Here is a 22,761-nt window from a genome sequence, read left to right on the forward strand (position 1 = left end):
TAAAAAAAGCCATGTGTTAGTGTAAATGATAGAGATGATAAAGGAAAAAAGGTGAAGAAGTTTAAAAACTAAATCCAGATAATTGATGTTTTGAATAAAAGAAGAGAAGAATGTGGGAATTAGCAGTGGGTTATAGCTTTACAAAGGCCATCAAATAATATTCATAGATATGAGCAAAGAGTTTACATAGTTTCAGAAATACGTTATGAAATTAGCAAATTTAGAGAATTTTCAAGGTTTAGGGAATATAAAGGACATTCTATTTTTTTTAAATTAATTTTTATTTTATATTGGAGTCTAGTTGATTTACAATGTTGTGTTAGTTTCAGGTGTATAGCAAGTGATTCAGTTATACATACACATATATCCATTCTTGTTCAGATTCTTTTCCCATATAGGTTATTACAGAATATTGAGTAGAGTTCCCTGTGCTATACAGTAGGTCCTTGTTGATTATCTACTTTATAAATATATAGTAGCAGGTAAGTGTTAATCCCAAATTCCTAATTTATCCCTCCCCCCCATGTTTCCCTTCTAGTAACCATAAGTTTGGTTTTTTTTCTGTTTTTTGTTTTGTTTTGTTTTTTAAGCTCTTTATTGGAATACAATTGCTTTACAGTGTTGTGCCAGTTTTTGCTGTACACCAAAGTAATCAGCTGTATTCATACATATATCCTCATATCCCCTCCCTCCCATGACTCCCGCCCACCCTCCCTATCCCATCCCTCTAAGTCATCACCCATCATTGAGCTGATCTCCCTGTGTTATGCAGCAACTTCCCACTAGGTATCTTTTTTACATTTGGTAGTATATATATGTCAGTGCTATTCTCTTACTTCGTCCCAGCTTCCCCTTCGCACCTCCCCACCCCATGTCCTCAAGTCCGTTCTCTACATCTGCATCTTTATTCCTGCCCTGTCACTGGGTTTATCACTAACATTTTTTTAGGTTCCATATATGTGAGTTAGCATAGTATTTGTTTTTCTCTTTCTGGCTTACTTCGCTCTGTATGACAGTCTCTAGATCCATCCACCTGACTACAAATAACTCAATTTCATTCCTTTTTCTGGCTGAGTAATATTCCATTGTATATATGTGCCATGTCTTCTTTATCCATTCATCTGTTGATGGGCATTTAGGTTGCTTCCATGTCCTGGCTATTGTTAAATAGTGCTGCAATGAACATTGTGGTACATGTTTCTTTTTGGATTATGGTTTTCACTGGGTATATGCCCAGTAGTGGGGTTGCTGGGTTATAAGTTTGTTTTTCATGTCTGTGGTCTGCTTTTGTTTTGTAAATAAGTTCATTTGTATCATTTTTTTTTTTTAGATTCCACATACAAGGGATATCATAGGATATTTGTCTTTGCCTGATTTATTTCACTTAGTATGATAATTTCTAGGTCCATCCATGTTGATGTGAATGGCATTATTCCATTCTCTTTTATGACTGAGTAATATTCCATTGTATATATGTACCACATCGTCTTTATAGGACATTCTATTTTTTAATGAAATGATATAAATTTATTTTGATATCAGCTTTAAAGAAAACTACTTCAATTTTAAAATCAAGGAAATCTGAAAATTTTCCCCCATCTTAGCATGTTGTATTTTCTTATTTAACTTTTAATTTTTATATTATTGTTTTAAATAGATTACTCATTTCACATACTGTATACTTTTTTGGCTAAAATAATGGTTTTCACAAATTGACATCAAATTTAAGAATAGATATAGAATAATTTAGCTAGTGAGTTATTGCCAAAACAAAGGCTTAAATGAGTTCTGAATTAATTAAAATTATCCAGAAGTATGTCTGAGATAATTTTAAAGAAAAAGAAAATATTTGTTGAAACTAATTATTAGTGACTAGTATAGAAAACCCATGGATGGGCAACAGCTAGCAACTGTTTTGCTTAGTAGGAAATATCCACAAATGGCTACTTTTCTCTAAAAATAACTGTCTACTTCACTCCACTTGTCTAGCCTGGGTGATGATGCCCAGGAGTTAGGCAAACAAATTGGAGAAGGAGGAATGAGAAAAGGACTGACATTTAAAGAAGAAAGAACAAAGATATGAAAAGATAGATAAATCCCAAGTAAAGATCAAATGAAAACAAGGCCACTCCCTCTCTACCCCCACACATTTTAGATTGGCAAATTTTTAAAAAGTTTGAAAGCATTCAGCAGCCAGCTGGAGTGTGAGAAAAGAAACACTCATATATGAGGGTGAGTCAAAAATTATCTTCACTCTGGCTGTAGAATTTATTTTAATTAACTTTTGGAAAAGACAAATACATCATTTTTTGACATAATCTCCTTGCTTTTCAATAAACTTTGTTCATCTGTCAACAAGCTTTCATAGTCCCTCATTAAAAATTGTTTTAGGCTGAGCTGTGAGCCATTAATGCTCCACTGTCTTCACTTCTTCATCAGAAGTGAATCTTCATCCTCGTAGGGCTGCTTTCAGGGGACCAAACAGGTGAAAGTCCAATGGAGCAAGATCAGGACTATAGCTAGGATGCTTTAACACCTCAAAACAAAGTTTTTGCAGAGTGTCAACACTGTGTGCAGACGTGTGTGGACGTACATACCCTCAGACCACAAAAAAAGAATCACTGCACGCTGCTCTTCTTTCATGCAAATCACAAGTGGGGCATCCATTTTTGCTCACACTGCAGTTGCAAATGAACTGATATAACATGTTCACAGCTGCACAGCAGTAACTGGGGAGACAGTAGCCTTGAACAAAATGAGCTGATAAGACAGTGTGGCCAACAGAAGTTTTAATATAATCTGAGTGCAGATAATTTTTGACTCACTTTTGTAGTTCTGGTAATGTTATATTAGTGAGTGTCACACGTGGATCCTTTCAGTTCATGGGAATTGTGTGTGTTTCTACTACAAAAATTAAATAGACAAATCAATGAAAGAACTGGGTTTAGATGGTTCTTATAAACAAGGGTAGTGTTCTCTTGTCAGTCATTCTAAGCTATATCATTCTTAGCAACATAATATATGATTTGTGATTTACATTCCTTTGGCTCCAATGTATTTACTCCTGTAGTTCTCTTTATCAAGATGCTCTTTCATTTGTTTGTCTAATACTTATGTACGATTACAACTAATATGTTCTCTTGTCACTTAATATTTCATATTTTGTACAATCTCTACACATATGCTTATTCTCTCAATTAGATGGTCAACTCTTTGAGGCCCAGAAATTAAGTTTAGACATTCTAGTATCACCCCATTTCTAACACAGTGCTTTATGTAAATTTATGATCAGTAGCCGTAGTTTGAATAAATCATCACTCTTACCACAAACATTATTATTATATAGAACATGCTAGTAGACACTAATGAACATTTTTAAATATGCACATTTTTTACCAAAAACTGGTTGAGCACCCCTACTGTTAGCCAATGGTGTATAAGACTCTGGGGATGCAATTCTGCACCAAAATAAACAGGTCTGATTTAGGTTCTAAGAGATTAGAAAGATGTTAAATAATTAAACCAGTTAATATACAATTAAAAATTGAGATAGCTCTGAAGAAAAGAAAAAATTTTTTCATACAGTTTTGAATTCTATATTCTTTAGCAAAGGAAAATACTCATTTGAAACCAGATTTTTTTTTTTCTGATTTTACACTGAATACATTTATCTTTTCAATCATATGTGGGAATCACACTGTACTTCCTGTGCATCTAGATGCATGTGTGGTCTAGGTGTGACACCAACCTGGGTTTCCCCAATCAACAGAAATTGACTAGAGGCCAGACAAGAAATTTAGGCAAGGCTTTGTCAAGGCCCCTGCTGCATCAGGGGGCAGTGAGAACAGTAATAGGTTACCTTGCTGGCTCACTCCCTGAGGGAGGTCGAGCTGGTTCCATATATGGGTGAAGGTAGGGGTGTGTCCAGGGGTCAAGCTGGAGGGCAGCTTAGTAGTTTGCTCACCCTTCTGGTGGTGTTGAGTGCAGGGGGCATGCTCAGTACACTGTTTTTGCTACTAGCTCTTCAGAAGTAGAAGTTGGGTTTTGGGGGTGGGGGGGGTTGGTCTCTTTGTATCTTTTGTGCAGAATTTGCCCCAGGTGCTGGCATGCACCAAGTTATTTTTAGTCCCATATAGTTTCTTTGTATTTTGTTGCTCAAGGAGAGGTATGTCTAGATGCAAGGACTGCAGCACTGCAGCAAAGGGTCCCAGGTCCCAGCCTGTCTCAAGTGGACCTAATAAATGGACACTCAATGTCTTTTTGACTGTGAAGGGGGGTCCTTGACCCTCTTCCTCTATTTCATTTTTCTGTGGATGAATACTGCCCAGGAAATACTCAGCTCCAGTGTCACAGATGAGTCTACTTAGCTGGCATCTTAGCCTACTTAAACAGCCTCCTTAGCTCCTCTAAGGCAAGCCATGCTCAACCAAGGGGCCAAACATCCTACCTTTTCAGTTTGCAGTGCTTGAAGATTATTAATTTGCCTTTTCATCATGTCATCTACAATGAAGAACATTTTTAAGGTTGGGTTAGTGATTTTCCAACATTGTAGGCACCAAACTTACTTGTAAATATTTAAGTTAAAAAAAGTCACTGTAGCTAATCATCTCATTTACAAATCAGCTTAAACATGTGAGCAGTAACATGTGTAAGCCAAAGTATGTTAGAACGGAACTGACACTTCCTAGTTCCCCAAGGATATTTCACTTTGCTTGGCTGACTCTGCAACTCCAGTAAAGTGCAGCCAAGCTCCAGTAAAAGAACAATTTGCCTCTTCTTGCCTTTGCTGCCGTTTGCATTTCACCACTCAACTTACAGAGATGAAATCTATTACTCAGCAGGTAGTGTTTGCACAAATGAAAGATAAACTTTTCTTCTAGATAAGACAGATCAGTGAGACTCATAAAATATTAATGATGAAAGCTTTGGGAATTAGATATATCCCTGACCATAGGTTTCTCTTGGCAGTGAAGTACAGTCAGTTTAACTCATTTTTTTTCTCTATAAGATTTCCATCAAGAATGATATGAAGGGAAAAGAATACATGATTTAAGATTCAGATGAGCATAGATTTTTTTGAGAAAGGTAATTTTTCTGTCTTCCATTTTCTCTCATGTTTGTGTTGCTTATCTGCTGTAAATTTCACTGAGTGATGCAGTGTGGTCGATTTGATTCTTGAAGCTGCTCATGGGCTCATGAAGGAAATTGCTTGAGAATAATACAGAAAGTACACATTTCTTATTATTTAATTTAACATACGATATAATAATAGCTGATATTTATGTGATTGAAGCAATTCATTTATCAAAAAATTAGGGATCTATTGAATGTGTATTCAAATATATATCTGTATTCTTCAGAAAGTAATTGTTACAGATATTTTTCACTTGCTGAGATTTATTATCTTGACAATCCTTCCATAACCATGAAAAATGTATAATTATTTTTAGGTTTACTATTTCTTTGTAGAATACTTATCAATTACCATTACTCTGAGATCTTTTTCAACATATATTTTCATTTTATACAGAAACAATGTTTACATTTATAAAATCTAAGGATCATAGAAATTTATCATTCTCTTTTTATAGCAATCTGAGTAGTATGTATTTATAAATATATATATTTATAAATTTATATAGTATAAATTTAGGTATATATAATATTAAATATTTGAATATTTAAAGCTTAAATATTGGCAATTTTTTTAAATAATAAAATAATTTTAACCAGTTATTTTTTAAATTCCTTAATTTTTTATGCTACCATAATTATCTGTAGCATGATTCACATTTGTGTAATCATGTCAAAGAACAGAAGTATATTAAAGTAACCATCATTCATAGTAATGCCTCAAAAGGAAGATAATCACCAAAAATGAGAGTAAATACAACTAAATCATATCTATTAGAATTTGACATGTTGAAAATGCTATTTAACATGTGAAATATTAATATCTTGAAAAATAAAACATCCTTTTTCATTCATACACTTTATTTCGCTAAACAGAATAAATTCTTATAATAAATTTGTTTTTATATCAAAAAATGTTTGTTGAAAGTATACAATCAGAGAAATTTATTTTTGCTTAATTGCCTTTACTTAATTGAATATCTTGTTTCATGCATCTCTTCTCAGGTACAGCCCTATGATACTTTTCTTCAGTATATATGCACAATTATACAAAATCCAAGTGCAGTCCATATAAACCTGTGTTTACAATGTGTGTTTAAGTGTCCAGTTGGTAATATGCATACAAGAACAAATCAGCAGATCCCACTTTGTTAATCAGCCTTTGAGAAAAGTCACCAACACACTGTAAAAAATCAGATCTTTTGTTAAAACATATCTTGAAGTATGTTTAAGGTCATATCACTAGTAAGTGAAAAGACTGAAGACTTTGGTCCATTACAAGACATCTGGTCTTGAAGGATATTATTATAGCCTTGAAACCAATAGCTTATTCATGGTTGCCTGAGCATCTGAACACCACTTCTAGTGTCTGGAACCCCTTTATCAATACACTCCGTTCATAAGTTTCAAAACAAATTCCATAGCCCAAATGCCCTGCTGTAGCCAAGTAGCAAAGCTTGCATAGAATTAACTCGTTGTTAGTACAGCATTCTGCATACCAAATTTTTTGGAATCTACAGCTAGCCCTACTTAAATCCTACCTCCTTTCTGCCTCACTCTAAAAATTGTAGGTGCCACCCTCTCCATGATGAGATATAACCCACTAGCTGTAATAATAATAGCTCCATATTGAGAAATGAACTTATTTGAAATGAAAATTCTAAAATGACTACTACCTTTTCAAAATATCAATCTCCTATTGCAACTGTTCTTGCTATTTCTGGAAGCTGCAAAAGAAAAAAAAGAGAGAAAGAAAGAAAAAGAAAAATACAGAAATCCTAGTGAAGGTTTTTAACCACAGCAGCTAACCACAATGCATTTAAGCAGAGATTTAAAAAAAAAAGCTGATGGAGAGGTCTGGAGAGGTAGAGATATCTGTGCCTCAAGAGCATATGAATTTTTGCAATTAACCATTGTGTAAAACAATAGATCTTTATATAACATCAAACTTCAGAAAATAACATTATTGATTTCTCAGAGATAGCCAAATAGCCCAGAGAAACACTAAATATTTAAAAATATAAATAGTACTTTTAAGCTTAGAGTAGAAAAATAATGCAAAATAACAATGTATTTATTCCTCAAACTGTCTAAGCTTAAAGAATAAGCGCATGACTTTAAATACATTATTAGAGACTTTTCTTCATGTATTCATTGTGTTATAGCTGCACAGTTTTCTTCTGAATACCCTTGTTAACAAAATTTGGCAGACATTCAGTAGCAAACTGTGTTCCAGCAATGAATTTATAATGTAATAGAAACAATCTCTTGAATGTTTTAAGCCTTTATATATGGTGGAAAAATCAATAACAGGGATAAACATGGAACAAACTAGGCCATGTACTTTTTAGGTGATGTGAAGCTAGGTAACACGGACTGCAGTTACTTTCTCAGGGCAAATAATTCTGTGCTTATGTGAAATATTATACAATATGCCTAATTTATTTATTAGCACAAATAAAACCAATGATAATGTTAAAAAAATATGTGTATATCTTTATATTACATAATATATACTTCAAACATTTAATTTGACTACTTTTACTGAATAACAATATAAATAAATGTTCTGTGAGATATATATTAAATAAATTTATATTTAAATTGTTTATTCTATATTTTCTATCTAGAAAACTAGTAAATATAAATATAATTGCATGGGAATAAGAAATTATCTAGAATATTTTTTATTTTACTTTTATAAATAATAAACAAGAGTATTGTATTAATAATATTAGACTTTCTTTTTTCCAGTGTATCAACATTTTCTGCACAGGACAGATTGTGGACAACTTCTTTCTTAAGGTGAGATTGGGTGTCATTCACAGGGGAATTTTGAGGGGCTATACATTTTTTGATATATTATCAAAGATATTCTATATGTCAAATTGTCTTAGGGTAGTTATGCATGCCTAATTTGAGGGTATTTGCTCATTAGTTTTATATACATACATTCTATTTGTTCAACAGTACTACTTTCACTGTAAGCTCTAGAGGATGTTTATTGGAAACTTCTGAGTTTATCAAAGCATGTAACCATATTTTTATTAAAACTTGGAAATTTTATTGATGCTAAAAGAAAAAAACAAATCATAAAACAAAAATAAAATATGCTATTACAACTAATACAATTAAGATATCTCCTAGAGCAAATGAATACACGCACGCACACACACACACACACACACACATACAGGCATGATAATACCTTTAACTTCCTCCTAAAATACAAGTATATTAGATTATTTTAATTACCATGAGCCATCAGATTTTTTTTTATCAATGCTGTGGGTATTTTTGCTCTATTATTCCAAGAATTAGATATTGTTATTATTGTATTATAAATTAATATTATATTAGATTTACTCACATATTTACCACTATTTTTTCACTATTACTTCTTCTTAGACCTTCCACCTTATCTATTTACTTGAAGTATATTTTTTAGACTTTCCTTTAGTGAAGATTTCTCAGTTTTCTTTGTCTAAAAGTATTTGTATTTTGCTCTTGTCCTTGAAAAATAATTTCTCTGAACTGTCAGTCTATATCATCAAGGATTTTTCTGACACCACTGAAGATTTTATTTTGTTGTTTTCTGGATTCCATTTATTAATGCGAAGTCAACTGTCTGTCTCGTTGCTGTACCTGCATAGGTAATTTGCTGTGGTAAAATGCTATTTTAAAAATCTTCTTTTGCTCTTTGGTGTTCTGAAGTTGGTTATGACATGTATAATTTTTACATATCCCACCTTAGATTTGTTGGCCTTCCTGAATCCAAGGATAGATGTCTTTCAGCAGTTCTGGAACTGCTTGGTCATTATCTCCTTTAGTGTGACTTCTTCCATTTTTCTTTATCTTTTAAATAAAAAATAAACTTTATTTCAATTTTCTTAATATATTCTTTGAGTCTATATCTCATTCACTGATTTGATCTGTATTTATGATTTCTTTTAAATAAATCTCTTTATTCTTTTACTTTTTATTATTTTTGATACAAAATTCCACTTGAGTGTTTTACAAATTTAATACTCTCTTTTTCTTGTTCTTATTTTCAGTTGAGCTTCTATGTTAATTATCATGATTCTCATTGCACTTCCACTTCTTTCTTGTTCTTACTTGTGAAATTCTATTTTCCTTGTGTATTTTGGTTTTGACTATAATCTCACACATTTGGAATGTTATTGATGAAAATTCTTCAAGGACAGACTTGGAGTTCCATTTTTAAAGTATTTGCCTCTACCAATCACTCAGGGGCACTATTAACCCAGGATCGTTTTTAAACTAACTGCTTTGTTTTTAAACTAAATGCTTTCAAACAGCATGGATGTAGATTTCAGGTCTGTGATGAGGACCAACTTGTTAATATGAATTCTTTTTTTTTTTTTTCCTCTAACCAGCACTAAGGACAAGACTGTATATTGCCTTTTAGATCCTTTTTCCCCATGAAATTTCTTTTTCACTTTATGGAAGAAATCTTCTGTTATAGTTTTCACTTTATCTTCATGAAGCAGTTAAAAGGGAAGCTCAAGCTTTCCAAGGATCTGTAGAAGTACTCATGTTGAAAGCTGGCTTTGGTGATACTTCCTGCTTTTACTTTGATATTAGTCTTTGCAGATTTCCTTCTTTCATGTCAGATCTAAGATTGTTAAAAAGTACACACATATTTGTATACAAAATTTTATTGAATTGTTTTCATCTTTTCATCAGGAATTTACTCAGGCTATATAGAACCAACATACTGGCTTGAAACAGAAAATGAAGTGTTTAGAGTCTATTAAAAATGCTAATACTTAATTCTTTATATTTTGCAGATGGTGCAAACAGTAATATTCTTCTCTTTTGACTCAACTTAAATAGCTGATCTCTGCTAAAACTTTAATTCAAACTAATTTTCTACCTCTACAAGTCTCCAACCTTTTCCTTCATAATTCTGACATGGTTCCATTACTTCTTTCTCTTCCCTGAAGCAAGGACTTTATTGCATTAATATTATTACTAAACTACAATAGTAAGCCCTGTCAACAGTGAAAAGGAGTATAGTCTTTGTCTGATTCTGCTTTTGAAGAAAACAAAAACACATAATTTGGGTTCCTCTTCTAACCTTTTAGACTCCCAAAACACATGATATTAATTTTATAGCTTTTGAGATTCTTGTAATTACAATTAATGCTTACTATTTAACTAAGAGGGCAATTCATAAAATGCCCATGCAGGCTCTCTAATGAAGTTACCCATACTGTAGTTGTAAAAGGTGGCTAAAATTGGAGAGGACACGTACACACGTTTTTTCTTCTCTTAACTCATGTGAAAGATGTGTATATAAAGCAGCTATTGACATTTTCCAGCGTAAACATTTAAAAAATTTCTGTTTACTTCCTTTGGAGGCTGGCACTTTCACACTGGTTTAAATCAGCCAGATTTATCTGTAGAAAATAGTATTAAAATGTCCATGTGCTGTGTTTTTTAATATAAAATCCATTATTATTTTTTACTTTAAAGTAAAACACATGCTATTTTTCTGGAGTTTTTAAAAATAATATGAAAATACCAGTACAAAAACATTCAGCTTGTAACAAGCTGTTTTTGAGAGAGAGGAGAGATTTTCAAACATAAATTTCAGTCCATCAGTACAGAGTTCATTTTCATAAGCTGTTTTATTTTTTATTTTTCCAGTGTCTAGTAGCAATTAAAATTCACAGTAATTTGTGTCATCTCAAATATTTGTTCTGTATGTGGTTCATTTTTCCTTCCAATGTGTTGATGGGTAGGGCTCTTTAATTACAATTTCTACTTCCTGCATTTCCACTACTCCAACTACCTACAGCTAAATCAAAGAGTTAATAACAAAGTACTAAGCAAAAGAAGTTATTTTATTTAAATACAGTTGTATTGTCTGGCTTCACATGAGATATTTTAGTGAGCTGTTGTGCATTGCAGTATGCAGTATTAGCCCACAGAAACTTTTAGCTCTGTAATTTTTTCATCACAGCAGATATGTGATCCCATATTACCCATCTGTCATTTTTGATAAGTATGGACTTCTCAGGAATTGAGTAGTCATCTCTCACTTTTTATTTCATTTCTTCACATAACGTTAGTGTAGTGAAGCATTTCCAGTTCAAAATCCTTAGTTTTGATCTCCGTAGAATAAAATTTATAAGCAACTTAAACCTCCCCAAGTGGATCATTATCTCCATTGGGATTCTTCAACCTTCAACCTCAAGCTACATTTGAGAAAACCTTGAACGGTTGCTCTCTTAGTTAAAATTCTCAGCCTCTGTATTTCTATATTCCATGGAAATTATTGCTTTGTATAAAATCAGCAAGTAAATATTTGCTTACAAATTAGATAGATTGATATTGATCTGCATGTGTTTTAGAAAGGGAATAAGACCCATTTTTAAAATATGAAACGATAAGACTGAAAATGACTCAACATTACTCTAGAAATGAAAATACATGGTCTATGGATCCTAAGGCTTTAGGATCGCACAGTGTGCTAGGGGAATTATGTCATGAGGGATGAAGCATAGTGATTTTTACTTGAGGAACCAACTGCTATTCTCATAATGTAGAAATGCTAAATAAATAAGAAAAGTGTAGTGGTTTTCAGACTTTTTGTTCTCAGAACCCTTTCTTAAAAATTATTGAGGACTCCAAAGAGGTTTGTTTATGTGCATTCTACATTGATATTTACTGTATTAGAAACTAAAATATAAATTTTAAGATATTTGTGATTTCCTTTAACATTAACAATAAACCTACTTCTTATAAATAACATATTTTAATGAAAAATAGCTGCATTTTCTAAGCAAAGCAAAATTTAGTGAGAAGGGTAGCACTGGGTTTAATTTTGCTGATCTCTTTAATGTGTGGCTCAATAGGAGACTATTGGGTTCTCATTTCTGCTACTGTATTCACTCTGTTTTGATAGCAAACATTGTGAAGACTTTGGAAAACCACTTATACTCTTGACAGAATGAGGATTAAAAGACAAATAAAGTCAATATAATTAGCAAAGTAGTTTTGACTTTGCAGTTCCCCAGAAAAAGGTGGTGGAGATCCCAGGTAACCTTAGATGACACTTTGAAAATTGCTGACTTAGTGGCTTCAAACAGCACTGTACTTTCCTTCTGAGTCTAGAGATCACCTGGACAATTCTGCCACTCTGGGCTGGGCTTGACTGAGCTCCGTTGGCTTACTCAGCTGTTGGCACTCAGCTACTGGGTTGTCTGGAAGCTGGCTGCTCTAAGATGGCCTTGGTTGGGATGATGGCCTTTGTACCTCTAGCAAGCTAGCCTAGCCTGTTCCCATGGCAGTGAGTGTTCCAGGAAGGAGAGTTGAAGCATGAAAGGCCTCTTGAGTTCTAGGCTTTGAATTGCACACTATTAATTCTACAGCATTCTTTTGGCTGAATGTATAGAAGAGTCAACCTACATTCATGTGTGGAAAACAGGCTCCACCTCTCAATGAGAGAAGTTACAGTCATATTGAAAAGGGGTACATACAAGGAAGAATTTGGGGCATTTTGTCAATTAGCCGTAGCATCCTAGATACCACCCCCCCAAAAAAAAGGTAAATAATTCTTTGCCTCATTTTCAATAGATTTGACTCTGTCATATGTGCTGTAGGAATTTGTAAGGACATATTTAGAAGGAATAGTGCTATCGTTTAAAATTCATTTGTTTGATCCTACATTGTAAATGCTTACCCACAAGCAGGGCTTCAGATATAACCAGGTCCTGATAGATGGTATCACACTAAATAAAATACATAAGACATTGAAATGGATAAATCTTTGACAATTTTTGAATTTACAATAAGAAATATAAATATTATTTGAGTTGGAAATACATGTATGCATAATCAGCAAAATATCTTATTATATTCAAATGATACTGTGTAATACTATGGATATATCATCAAAATTCACTTTCACAGAGACCAGAAGTAGCCAAAAAATATCATTTGAATACATTTTTTCCTTATAAGCAAATATAATAAAGACCAGGATGTTCTTCTCTAATTATCAAAATATAAAATATAAAGTCAGATGAGTAAGGACCTAATGAAATCAAGCTAAGAGAGTCACATCTAATGACAAGATTTTTGGGTTTTTGTTTTTTCCTTTTCTAACAGGGTGGAAAATGCTTAAAGTGTGTACGTTGCATATATCTCCACCTCAAGAATAACCATACCATTAGGAACAAAAGTACCAAAACCTTTTACAGCTTGGGTTCTCTTTCCTCTGGATCAGATGTTACATACTCAACTGTCTAGAATCATATAGGTAATATAAGTGAGTAATGCACTTCAGCAGTAAAATAATAAGTAATTGGAGGTGGGGAGATTGTATGAAACTGGAAAAAGTCTTCTCCATCTAAATAACATTAGCCAATACTTAGGCCCAGCCAGTCATTGCAATATGGGAAAGAAACCCCATTATTATTATACACTCAAATTTTAAAAGAAATCTAGGTATTTATTTGAAATTTTTCCTTCTTCACACATTGCATTGACCAAGACAATTCTGTTAGAACCTTGAATCTCTCTCACCTGGCTATTTTTGTGACACCTACATCATTGGAACGTTGCAGATGTTGTCATGAAATTCCCATTTTTTAGGCCTAGTTCCAATTGATATATTGCTTTGTTATTGATGTTAATTCATATTGATATTTATGCATGGATATTAATATCATACACATTCATAATCTAGTCTTGCTCTCTCTTTTAAAATTTATTGAATTTTTTGCTCTCATGCATTAAAGTGTAGGAACATGCTAAACAAATTTAACTCAAATAAATAAAACTGTAAAAGGCAAGCAAAACCAGAGAGAATGGGAGAGGAACAGATATAACAATTTATATAAATTTGCATTAGGCAGTTTTACCTACCATTTCACTTGGTATACCCCACTGTGAACCTGAGATGAAATGGGGGATGTAAATCTGTTATTCACACAGTTATTAGTTCCCATGTGTCAACATCTTACTCAGCAAACGGAATTTGATTCCAGGGCTTAAGATGCGTGTATTATTTCATACATGATGCCTAAACCCAAATAGATTACATTTTGTTCTCAATAGAAAAAGCACAGTCCTTTACAATGTGGGGAGATCCACTAAAATTGGTGAATCCAATTTCAAACAGAATATCAATCTTAAACGTGGCATGAAAGCTCTACTTCTCCCATATTTGATTATACATGTTTTATGTTCTTTGGGGACTTTGAATTCAGGGCGCCACAAGACACTATGATTTTAGACTCTAAAGGCATTTTTGAATCTTTTCAAATGTATTGCATTGAGAGTCTAGAAACCTCAGCCGAGCCTTTGTCCTATCGATAAGTTACATCAGTCACTTGGACTCTCTAGCATTGACTTTTTTTTTCCTTCTTTATAAATTTGTGGTTGGACTAATGATTTTCACATTTCTTTTTAGCTTGAATATCCTATGATTAACAGTTTGACTTTTAGGTCATTTTAACACTATTTTAATATAAAATAAAGTATAGTTTGAACCACTGAGTAAATTATAAATATTTTCTTCCAGATTACTATATATCTAATATTCTATTAGAAAGCAGTGCATAAATATGTATTGCAGCTATGCAGTTTTTAGTCTTTCCTCTTTAACCTTCTTAAAAAAAACTCAATGCTTTGTGCATAATAGATTTCTCAACAGGTGTTTTTTGATCATTGATATAGGGGAGTGAACTTATACATTTAATGTGCTTCTTCCTATGTATACTATGTACAGGTAGTCAAATTCACCAATATCAAGACACATTACAAGCCTCCTCTCATAAATGCATAGTCAAGTGAGGATCTCTAGCTTAGACTATATTCTTTTCTATTCCACAGTCATACTAATTTCAACTTCAGTATCAGTCTGTAGACACAGTATCTAAGCCTGTGCAAGCTGCTGTAACAAACTACCACAGGGATCGCTTATCAGCAGCAGACATTTCTTTCTCACAGTTCTGGAGGCTGAAGTCCAAGATCAGCATGCCAGCATGAGTGGGTGAGGGTCCTTTTTAGAGCTGCAAACTTCTGGTCTGGTCATATCCTCACATGGAGGAGGGAACAAGCTAGCTCTCAGGAAGCCTCATTTATAAGGGCTCTAATCCTATTCATAAGGGTTCCACTCTCATCACCTAATCACCTCCCAAAGGTCCCACCTTGGGCCCCACCTAATACCATCCTTGGTTATTAGGTTTTTCAGCATATGAATCTGAAGAGGACACAAACATCAGACCATACATAGCTCACAGATTTCATACAAAGTATTTGCAAGCAATTTTTATTTTCACAGTTAGCATGGGATTTCAAAATGTACAAAACTAAGTATGGATTTTTATTCTGTAATTTAATAGTTGTGTGAATGCAGCAAGTTATTTAATCTCTGAACCTCCTTTGCCTGTTCTATAAAACATTGTATGACTTACACCATCCTGTCCTTTCTTTACAAGTCGTTGTCAGGAAAAAATGATATTTATTTCCAATGCAGGAGAAAAAAAAAACTTGGATTTCCAAAGTGCTCCTTTTAATAAGATTACAGGCACAACAAATGTCTGTCCAAGTCAATTGCTACTTGTAATTAAGAAATTTGATTATTATCATTAAATGTTTTTTTCTCTAAGCTGTCCATCCAAATACAGTTATATGCAATGAAAATTAACCACTAGACACATTCTATTCTGTTCTATTCTGTAACCATTACAGTTTCACAGTTCTTTTTAGTGTTAATGAGTTGCACACATTCATCAATGAAAAAAAGGAAAACTCTAAGCCAGGATCTAATTGCAATACAGCTATCTTGTAAAGTTTCTTATTAGATGTAAATATAAAGTGTCATCACTAATATCGTAGGCAATAGTTTTAAATTAGGTAAGTGGGCCCCTCCTCTCTGAAGAAAATGAATCCAAAGAAAACAATAAGTTAATTACTAATCCCCAAGAAATAGTTTAGCAAGTCCTCCCCTCCCCCTTTTCTTTTGGGACCCACCTTCCTGACATTTTGCAAAGCAGGAGATGATGACTGCCACAGGAAGCAGAAGGGAAATTTTGTGTTATCACACGGAGAGAAGACTTTACTAGTTTCAACCAGGCTGGATCTCTGCCCAGGTAGTTGAAAAGCTGTTTGTATGTGTTTAAATACGCCATTTACAAAGTGTACTAAAATCTACCCTGGATCAGCAATGTTTCCATTATAGCTTTTCTCATATGTGATAACAGATCCAGTCCCACCCTCCAACTTGCTATGCACTGCTTTTCTTTCCCATGACTCACCCTGTTTTTCAACTCTATATTTCTGACCTGACATTGACATTTACATTTGCCTTAAACTATGACAAGGCCTGGTAGGGCTGGAGACCTTTTCTAATCTGAGTCATTCTATTTAATTCATTGTTTGATTCTAATGTTGAACAAATAAAACTGTGTGGGACTATTGATGTAAAAAGTGTAAAAAGCTTATGTAAGCACAGAATCAGTCACCCCTTTATTACTAGCAGTAAAAAATAACAAAAACAACCCTCACAAATTATATTTGGCTTAAGAAAGTATAGTATAGTTTGGTTACATATGATTATATCTCAGAGTTGTCAATAAATTCAACATTTATTTATCTACAATCTACTTGGTGACTGGCAGATGGTTAGATTTTGAAATTCAAACAGGTACAATTGCTAAAAGTTTTGAAATAGAAATGTGAACTGAATGGGAGCAGTTTATTCAACTGATGATGCTGGAATACAGAACTGATCTGATAGCCATTTTGGGGTGTGTGTACCAAGTTCTAGTTTATTATCTCCTGGAGTCAAAGAAATAGCTCTTCAAGTCAGGTGTTAATGTGCCAATTTTAAGATGAACCCACACCACCACCACCACTTCAGATGCCAGTCACAAGCCTAGGTTGTTACCTGTGTTTCTAATGGATTGGCTATAAATCAAAGGCTCCCAAGACCCCTTCCCAGGATTGATTAATTTGCTAAAGTGGCTCACAGTACTCAGAAAAACATCTTACTTAGTCGATCACCAGTTTATTAAAAAAGGATCTAACTCAGGAGCAGCCAGATGGAAGAGATACATAGAGCAAGGTGTGGGGAGAAGACACGGAGTTTCCATGCCCTCTCCAGGTGTGCTACTCTCCTAGCATATTCACCAGCCTGGAAGCTTTCTGAACTGCATCCTTTTGGGTTACTATGAAGGCTTCATTACAGAGGCTTGATTGATTAAATCACTGACCACTGGCAAGTGATTCAACCTCCAGCTCCTCTCATCTTCCAGGAGGTCTGGGGGTGGCACTGAAATTTCCACCCTTCTAATCACATGGCTGGTTCTTCTGGCAACCAGCCCCCATCCTTAGCGCATTTCTAAAGTCACCTTATTAGCATAAATAACAGACATATTTAAGCTTTCAGCACTTAGAAAATGCCAAAGGTTTGGGGAGCTTTGAGCCTAGAACTGTGAACAAAGATCAAATGTATATTTCTTATAAATCATAATACAATTGTAGGGCAATTAAGTAAAACCCTGTAATTACCAACATGGGGCTCTGAGTCCAATCAACCTTGTCTTGTCAATCTATTCGAGAGTAACTGTGCCTGGCAGATAGTCATCCACCAAAAATATTAATTGTTGTTATGATTTTGGAATTAGGAATTAGCTTGATCATTTAACAAATGTTTGTTAAGGGCTTACTGCATGCCAGGAACTCTTCTAGGAACTAAGGATGCTGCAGTGAATAAAACAGATAAAGTCCTTGCTCTCAAGGGATTTACATTCTAGAGGGGACAGGAGAGTTAGGGGAAAAATGGTAAAAATTAGCAAAAAAATGTCAGAGACATTTCTGAGATAGAATTGACAGAACTTGATTACTTACTACATGTGGGATAGTGTGTGTCCTGAGTGAGGGCAACGGAGGAAAAATTAGGAAGGATGCTGAGACTTTTCCCTCTGGCGGCAGTGCCCAGGCATTGTGCTGCCCTTACCCAAAATAAGACAGCCGGCCCAAGAACATGTGGAAGCAGAGTCGAGGAGAGGGGCAGAAAATGATTTTTTTAGAACATGCCAGTTACAAATGTCTATACATCTAGGTAGACATGGTGGACTCTGGAAATTGGCTTCTGTAGATAGTATGCTATAGTAGGATAGAAACAATTTTGTTGTGTCTTTTGTTTGCAACTATCTGCCTGCAACCCCCAGCAGAACGCTGACACATATTGAACGTGCGCATGACAATTTTGTTGGCGAAAATAATATATATTTTGAAGAAAATACTCTCTGTAACTCCATGACTAACAGTAAGATTAAGACCAGGAAATCCCCTTCTGCTTTCCATCTTTACTGTTATTTGACTATATCACCTCTCAGATGCAAGTAGCAAACCTTGAGTGGTTTGACTAACCAGTGGTATTTACAGGTTCCCTTGGGTAGGAGCAGTGTTCTGCCTTTCTAGCTCTGCTGAACAGAGATACGTATTAAGCCAAGCATAATTTGATATTTAATTAGAATTTAAAAGATTCTTTATTAAGACTCTCTAAACTTTTTGAGGGGAAATATTATATTCATGTTTGCATCCTCTTGGTTTATCCATGTGACAAATAAATTAATAAATGAAAAATTAGAAAAGAATGTGATGCAACACACAAGGGAATGGATACACAGAAAAACAGATCATTGTAGTTCTTCACTTAACCTTATCCAAATAAAAATATTCAACTGTATGATTCCTAAGATTGCTTTCTAGAAATATACTTCTGATATTAAAATTTGACTGTATTGAAAATGAGTGTATCATGTAAAGATGCCTTACATTTAGAGACATTTTATGTGTATAACAATGAGCATTTTCAAATTAAATTACAAAAAAAAGCCTAATGATTTTAAAGAAATACCATATAGCAGAGACTACTTCATAAAAAAAAATCTATGGACATAGGAAAAATAATACACTGAAGCTTTAGATTGTTCAAACTGCTTTTAAAATGCTTTAAAATTCTCTGAAAATGAAAAAAAATCAATTAGTACTGGAACTTTGATTTTTTTAAATCCAATTGATCGGTCCCCCTGTATATTTACAAACTTACTATAGCGACATCTAGTTATTCCAATAAAAATAATCTTCCAGAACTAATAGATCTTATTTTCCCATTCACATAATTTGATTTCAAAAGGCATATCCTTATGTAAAATGGTTGCCACATTAATAATCCATTGTCAAGATTCCATTTAGAGTGAGTGATTTCCCTGTGTCTCTGCATTTAGGGACTAATTTATTAAACCTATTTTCTGATTTTAACTTATTTGCCCTTTCCTAAATCAATCTTCAATCTCAAAAATGTACAAAATAAAACTTTTACTATATGGCATTCTATGCTGGAATAACCAGAAAACTACTCTCATCCCAAGTTCCAAATAGACAGAATGCATGTGGCTATGACTGTGGGCTCTGAAATCAACTTCCTCTGAGTTGAGTCCTTACCTTTATCACTTCCAGGTGATATATCTTTAAGTCATTTAATCTCAATAAACTAGTTTCCACATGTGTAAAATGACAAAGATAATAATGGTGCCTATCTCACAAGTTTGTTGTGAAGAGTAGATGAATTTCAGCACATAAAATCCTTAGCACAGAGCCTGGCCCTTACTGAAAGCTCAATATGCTGGTTATATATAATTTTGGATATTATCTGCCTCTAGTGTTTACACCACTCTCCATTAAAAAGCATCAGGCATTTTACTACTTCTTGCCTTTAATTAGTTCAGTCTTTCAGAGGTCTTTTGTAAGCGCCAGTCATATGACTATCACTAGTTAAATGCTACAGACAATAATTAGAAAATTGAAAATATAGTGTTTGGTACACCAGTGTGAATGATCAAAGGTATAACAATAGTCAAACCACAATAATTACATGTAAAGTGAAAATATAGATAAATGAGGGTGTGTGCAATGAGAAATCTTTGGTCATTTTTTAGCTATAATATGGATTTTTCCTTCTTATTTCCTTCACCACAGCTTTTGTTTTAATGTAGTGATCTTAACTCCCAACCCCTAGAATCTCCCAGCAGGATCAAACTCCCACCCACACATTTGCATACAACATAGCAAACAGAATAGTAAAGTAGTGTCTTGTAGTTAGAACATACTCCTTGAAGTTCTACTAAGAGTTTCTTAAATTTTAATTGAGATGTTTTTGTCTGCATTCTTGAATGGTAAATTCATCCATTAATAATCCATCAGAAATGCTGGGGAACATTACTGAAGTACACATTTTTCTAAATACTAAAGTACATATAAAGACAGTTTCCTTGACTTGAAGGAGCCCACAGTTAGAAAAAAAAATTCACGTAAAGAAATCTTTGCAATGAACTGTTAAAGGTGATATGATGGATGTTACATCAGTTGCACAGACGATCCAAAGATAGTACTGACTACTTCTACGTAAAGGAGGGAAAAATCAAGTAATGTTTCATAGGGGAGAATCACTTGAGCTGCTGAGGTGGGAAGTGGAGAATGTTTGAACAGACATAGTACATGATGTTAAGATGGAATGCTGTCAACTACTAGTGCCAGAGAAGGTGACAGGAACTTTCAAATACTTGCAAAAGAATTTGAATTCTGTGCCATCGGTAAATGGAATCATGGGATGTCTCATGCTTGGGAGTGACATGGTCGTATATGTTTTAAGAAAGACTCTAAAAAGGAGTGTGGAAAAGAGAGATGAAAATTGCAAGACATTCTTTAGAGATGGCTGTTGATGGAACAATTTTAACAGCATGTGTTTAATGCTTTCTGGACCAGATACACTAGCTTTCAAAGGCTGGAAAATTTAAATATCCTAGGTCAATGGATAATGCATAAAATCAAATATTACATTTATAAGCCATTAGTAGCTACAATATTTTATATTGAGTTATTACTGCACATGTATATTTTTCTAGGAAAAATGAATAAGCGCATTAAAGACTAAACTATTATTTCAAAGATGAGTTTAGCAAAGTGAGGTGAATTTTAGAATTAGTCAAACCTCTGAAAAATTATAGTAAAAGCTATAATGATGGCCATGGCACTGAAAGATTCTGAATTGCTTTATGAATCATGAAATACTGTTATACTTAACATAGTTTCAGTGTTACATGTATTCACATAAATTCCAAATTTTTCACTAATAGTTGAAATAGATAATTTTACACTAACCAGAATATTTTAATATAATATCAGTTTTTTAATTTTAAGTTTTTTTTTCAATTTGACATTGCTGTAATTGACGTACATCACTATGTAAGTTTACAGTGTACAGCATAATGGTTTGACTTACATATACTGTGAAGTGACTACAGCTATAAGTTTAGTTAGCATCCATCATATTATATATATATACAATAAAAAAAGAAAACAAAATAAGAAAACTTTTTCCTTGTTTTGAGAACTTTTAGGATTACTCTTAACAGCTTTCCTGTATATGATACAGCAGTGTTAACTATAGTTAACATGCTGTATGTTACTTCCCTAGTACTTATTAATCCCGTAAGTGGAAGTTTGTACCTTTTAACCACTTTTATCTTATTCTCCATCTCCCACCCCCTGCCTCTGGTAACCATAAATCTGATCCCTTTTTCTATGAGCTAGTGCTTTTTGTCTTGTTTTTGTTTTTATTTGTTTGTGTTTTTAGATACAATATTTGTCTTTCTCTGTTTGATTTCTTTTACTCAGCACAATGCCCTCAATACCCATCTCTGTTGTCACAAATGACCAAAGTTCCTCATATTTTATGACTAAATAGTATTCCCTTGTATATATATTCCACAACTTCTTTATCCATTCATCTGTTGATGGACACTAAGCTTGCTTCCATTGAACCAGAATTCTTAACCAGAGAGAAAACAGCTAAAATGTGTAGTCTAATGACATATATTCTCAGTTAATGTTTTTCATCATATGAATTTCATGGAAACCTATACACTATAAAATTTGAATTAAGTAATTAATTAAATATTAAATATTAGAATAACAAATGAAAACTAGTGATTTTCAACACAAAAATGTAGTAAAAAGAAAATTTTTGAAAAATGCAAACATTTCTAATGATCTTTAATGCTTCTTGCTAGGATATTTCAACTTGTTCACTGGACATTGTTTTTGAGGATACAAGGAAGACAGAAAAAGTATTCTTTTAATACTTAGCTGTCAAAGGAACCATAAGCCAGAAAAATACCCATGAATATGCTTCTGCGGGATTTCCTCGCAGCCCCTTTCACCTTCTGTTGTGATATTAGATGGTCCAGTTGCTTGCGAGGTGTAGCATTAAAGTTAAAATCCTCTATTTCCTGAAGATTTCCTAAAAATGTTTCATTATGTCTTTATTTGTGCCATATTTCTTTTAAGAGTGTGGACATATTTTTTCATAATGATGATTTTAGAAACCAAATCCAACGCAGATTGAAGCATGCACATTTTCTGTGGAAATCACTGTCTACTTAGGAAACGATAGCACACACAAATGCATTGTTGTTGCTACCTTAATTAAAAAGGACCCGTTTCAGTAATCTCTCTGGCTCTGGAGGAATTATAATCACACAGATTGGAAGAGCTAACAAAGCTATTTAACTAAGCTGTCAA

General features: G+C 33.6%; 1 protein-coding gene across 2 annotated transcripts in view; it reads left to right on the top strand.

The window, feature by feature from the left end:
* MGAT4C (MGAT4 family member C) overlaps positions 1 to 22,761 on the top strand; it is a 273,940-nt gene that overhangs the window by 222,084 nt on the left and 29,095 nt on the right. For both annotated transcript variants that reach the window (XM_057742028.1, XM_057742029.1), the window contains exon 2: positions 7,888 to 7,938. The gene's annotated coding sequence lies outside the window, so the exon portion shown is untranslated. The remainder of the gene's footprint in view (positions 1 to 7,887; positions 7,939 to 22,761) is intronic.

This window comes from Hippopotamus amphibius, chromosome 7, assembly GCF_030028045.1.
Source record: "Hippopotamus amphibius kiboko isolate mHipAmp2 chromosome 7, mHipAmp2.hap2, whole genome shotgun sequence".
In the NCBI taxonomy this organism is placed as follows: domain Eukaryota; kingdom Metazoa; phylum Chordata; class Mammalia; order Artiodactyla; family Hippopotamidae; genus Hippopotamus; species Hippopotamus amphibius.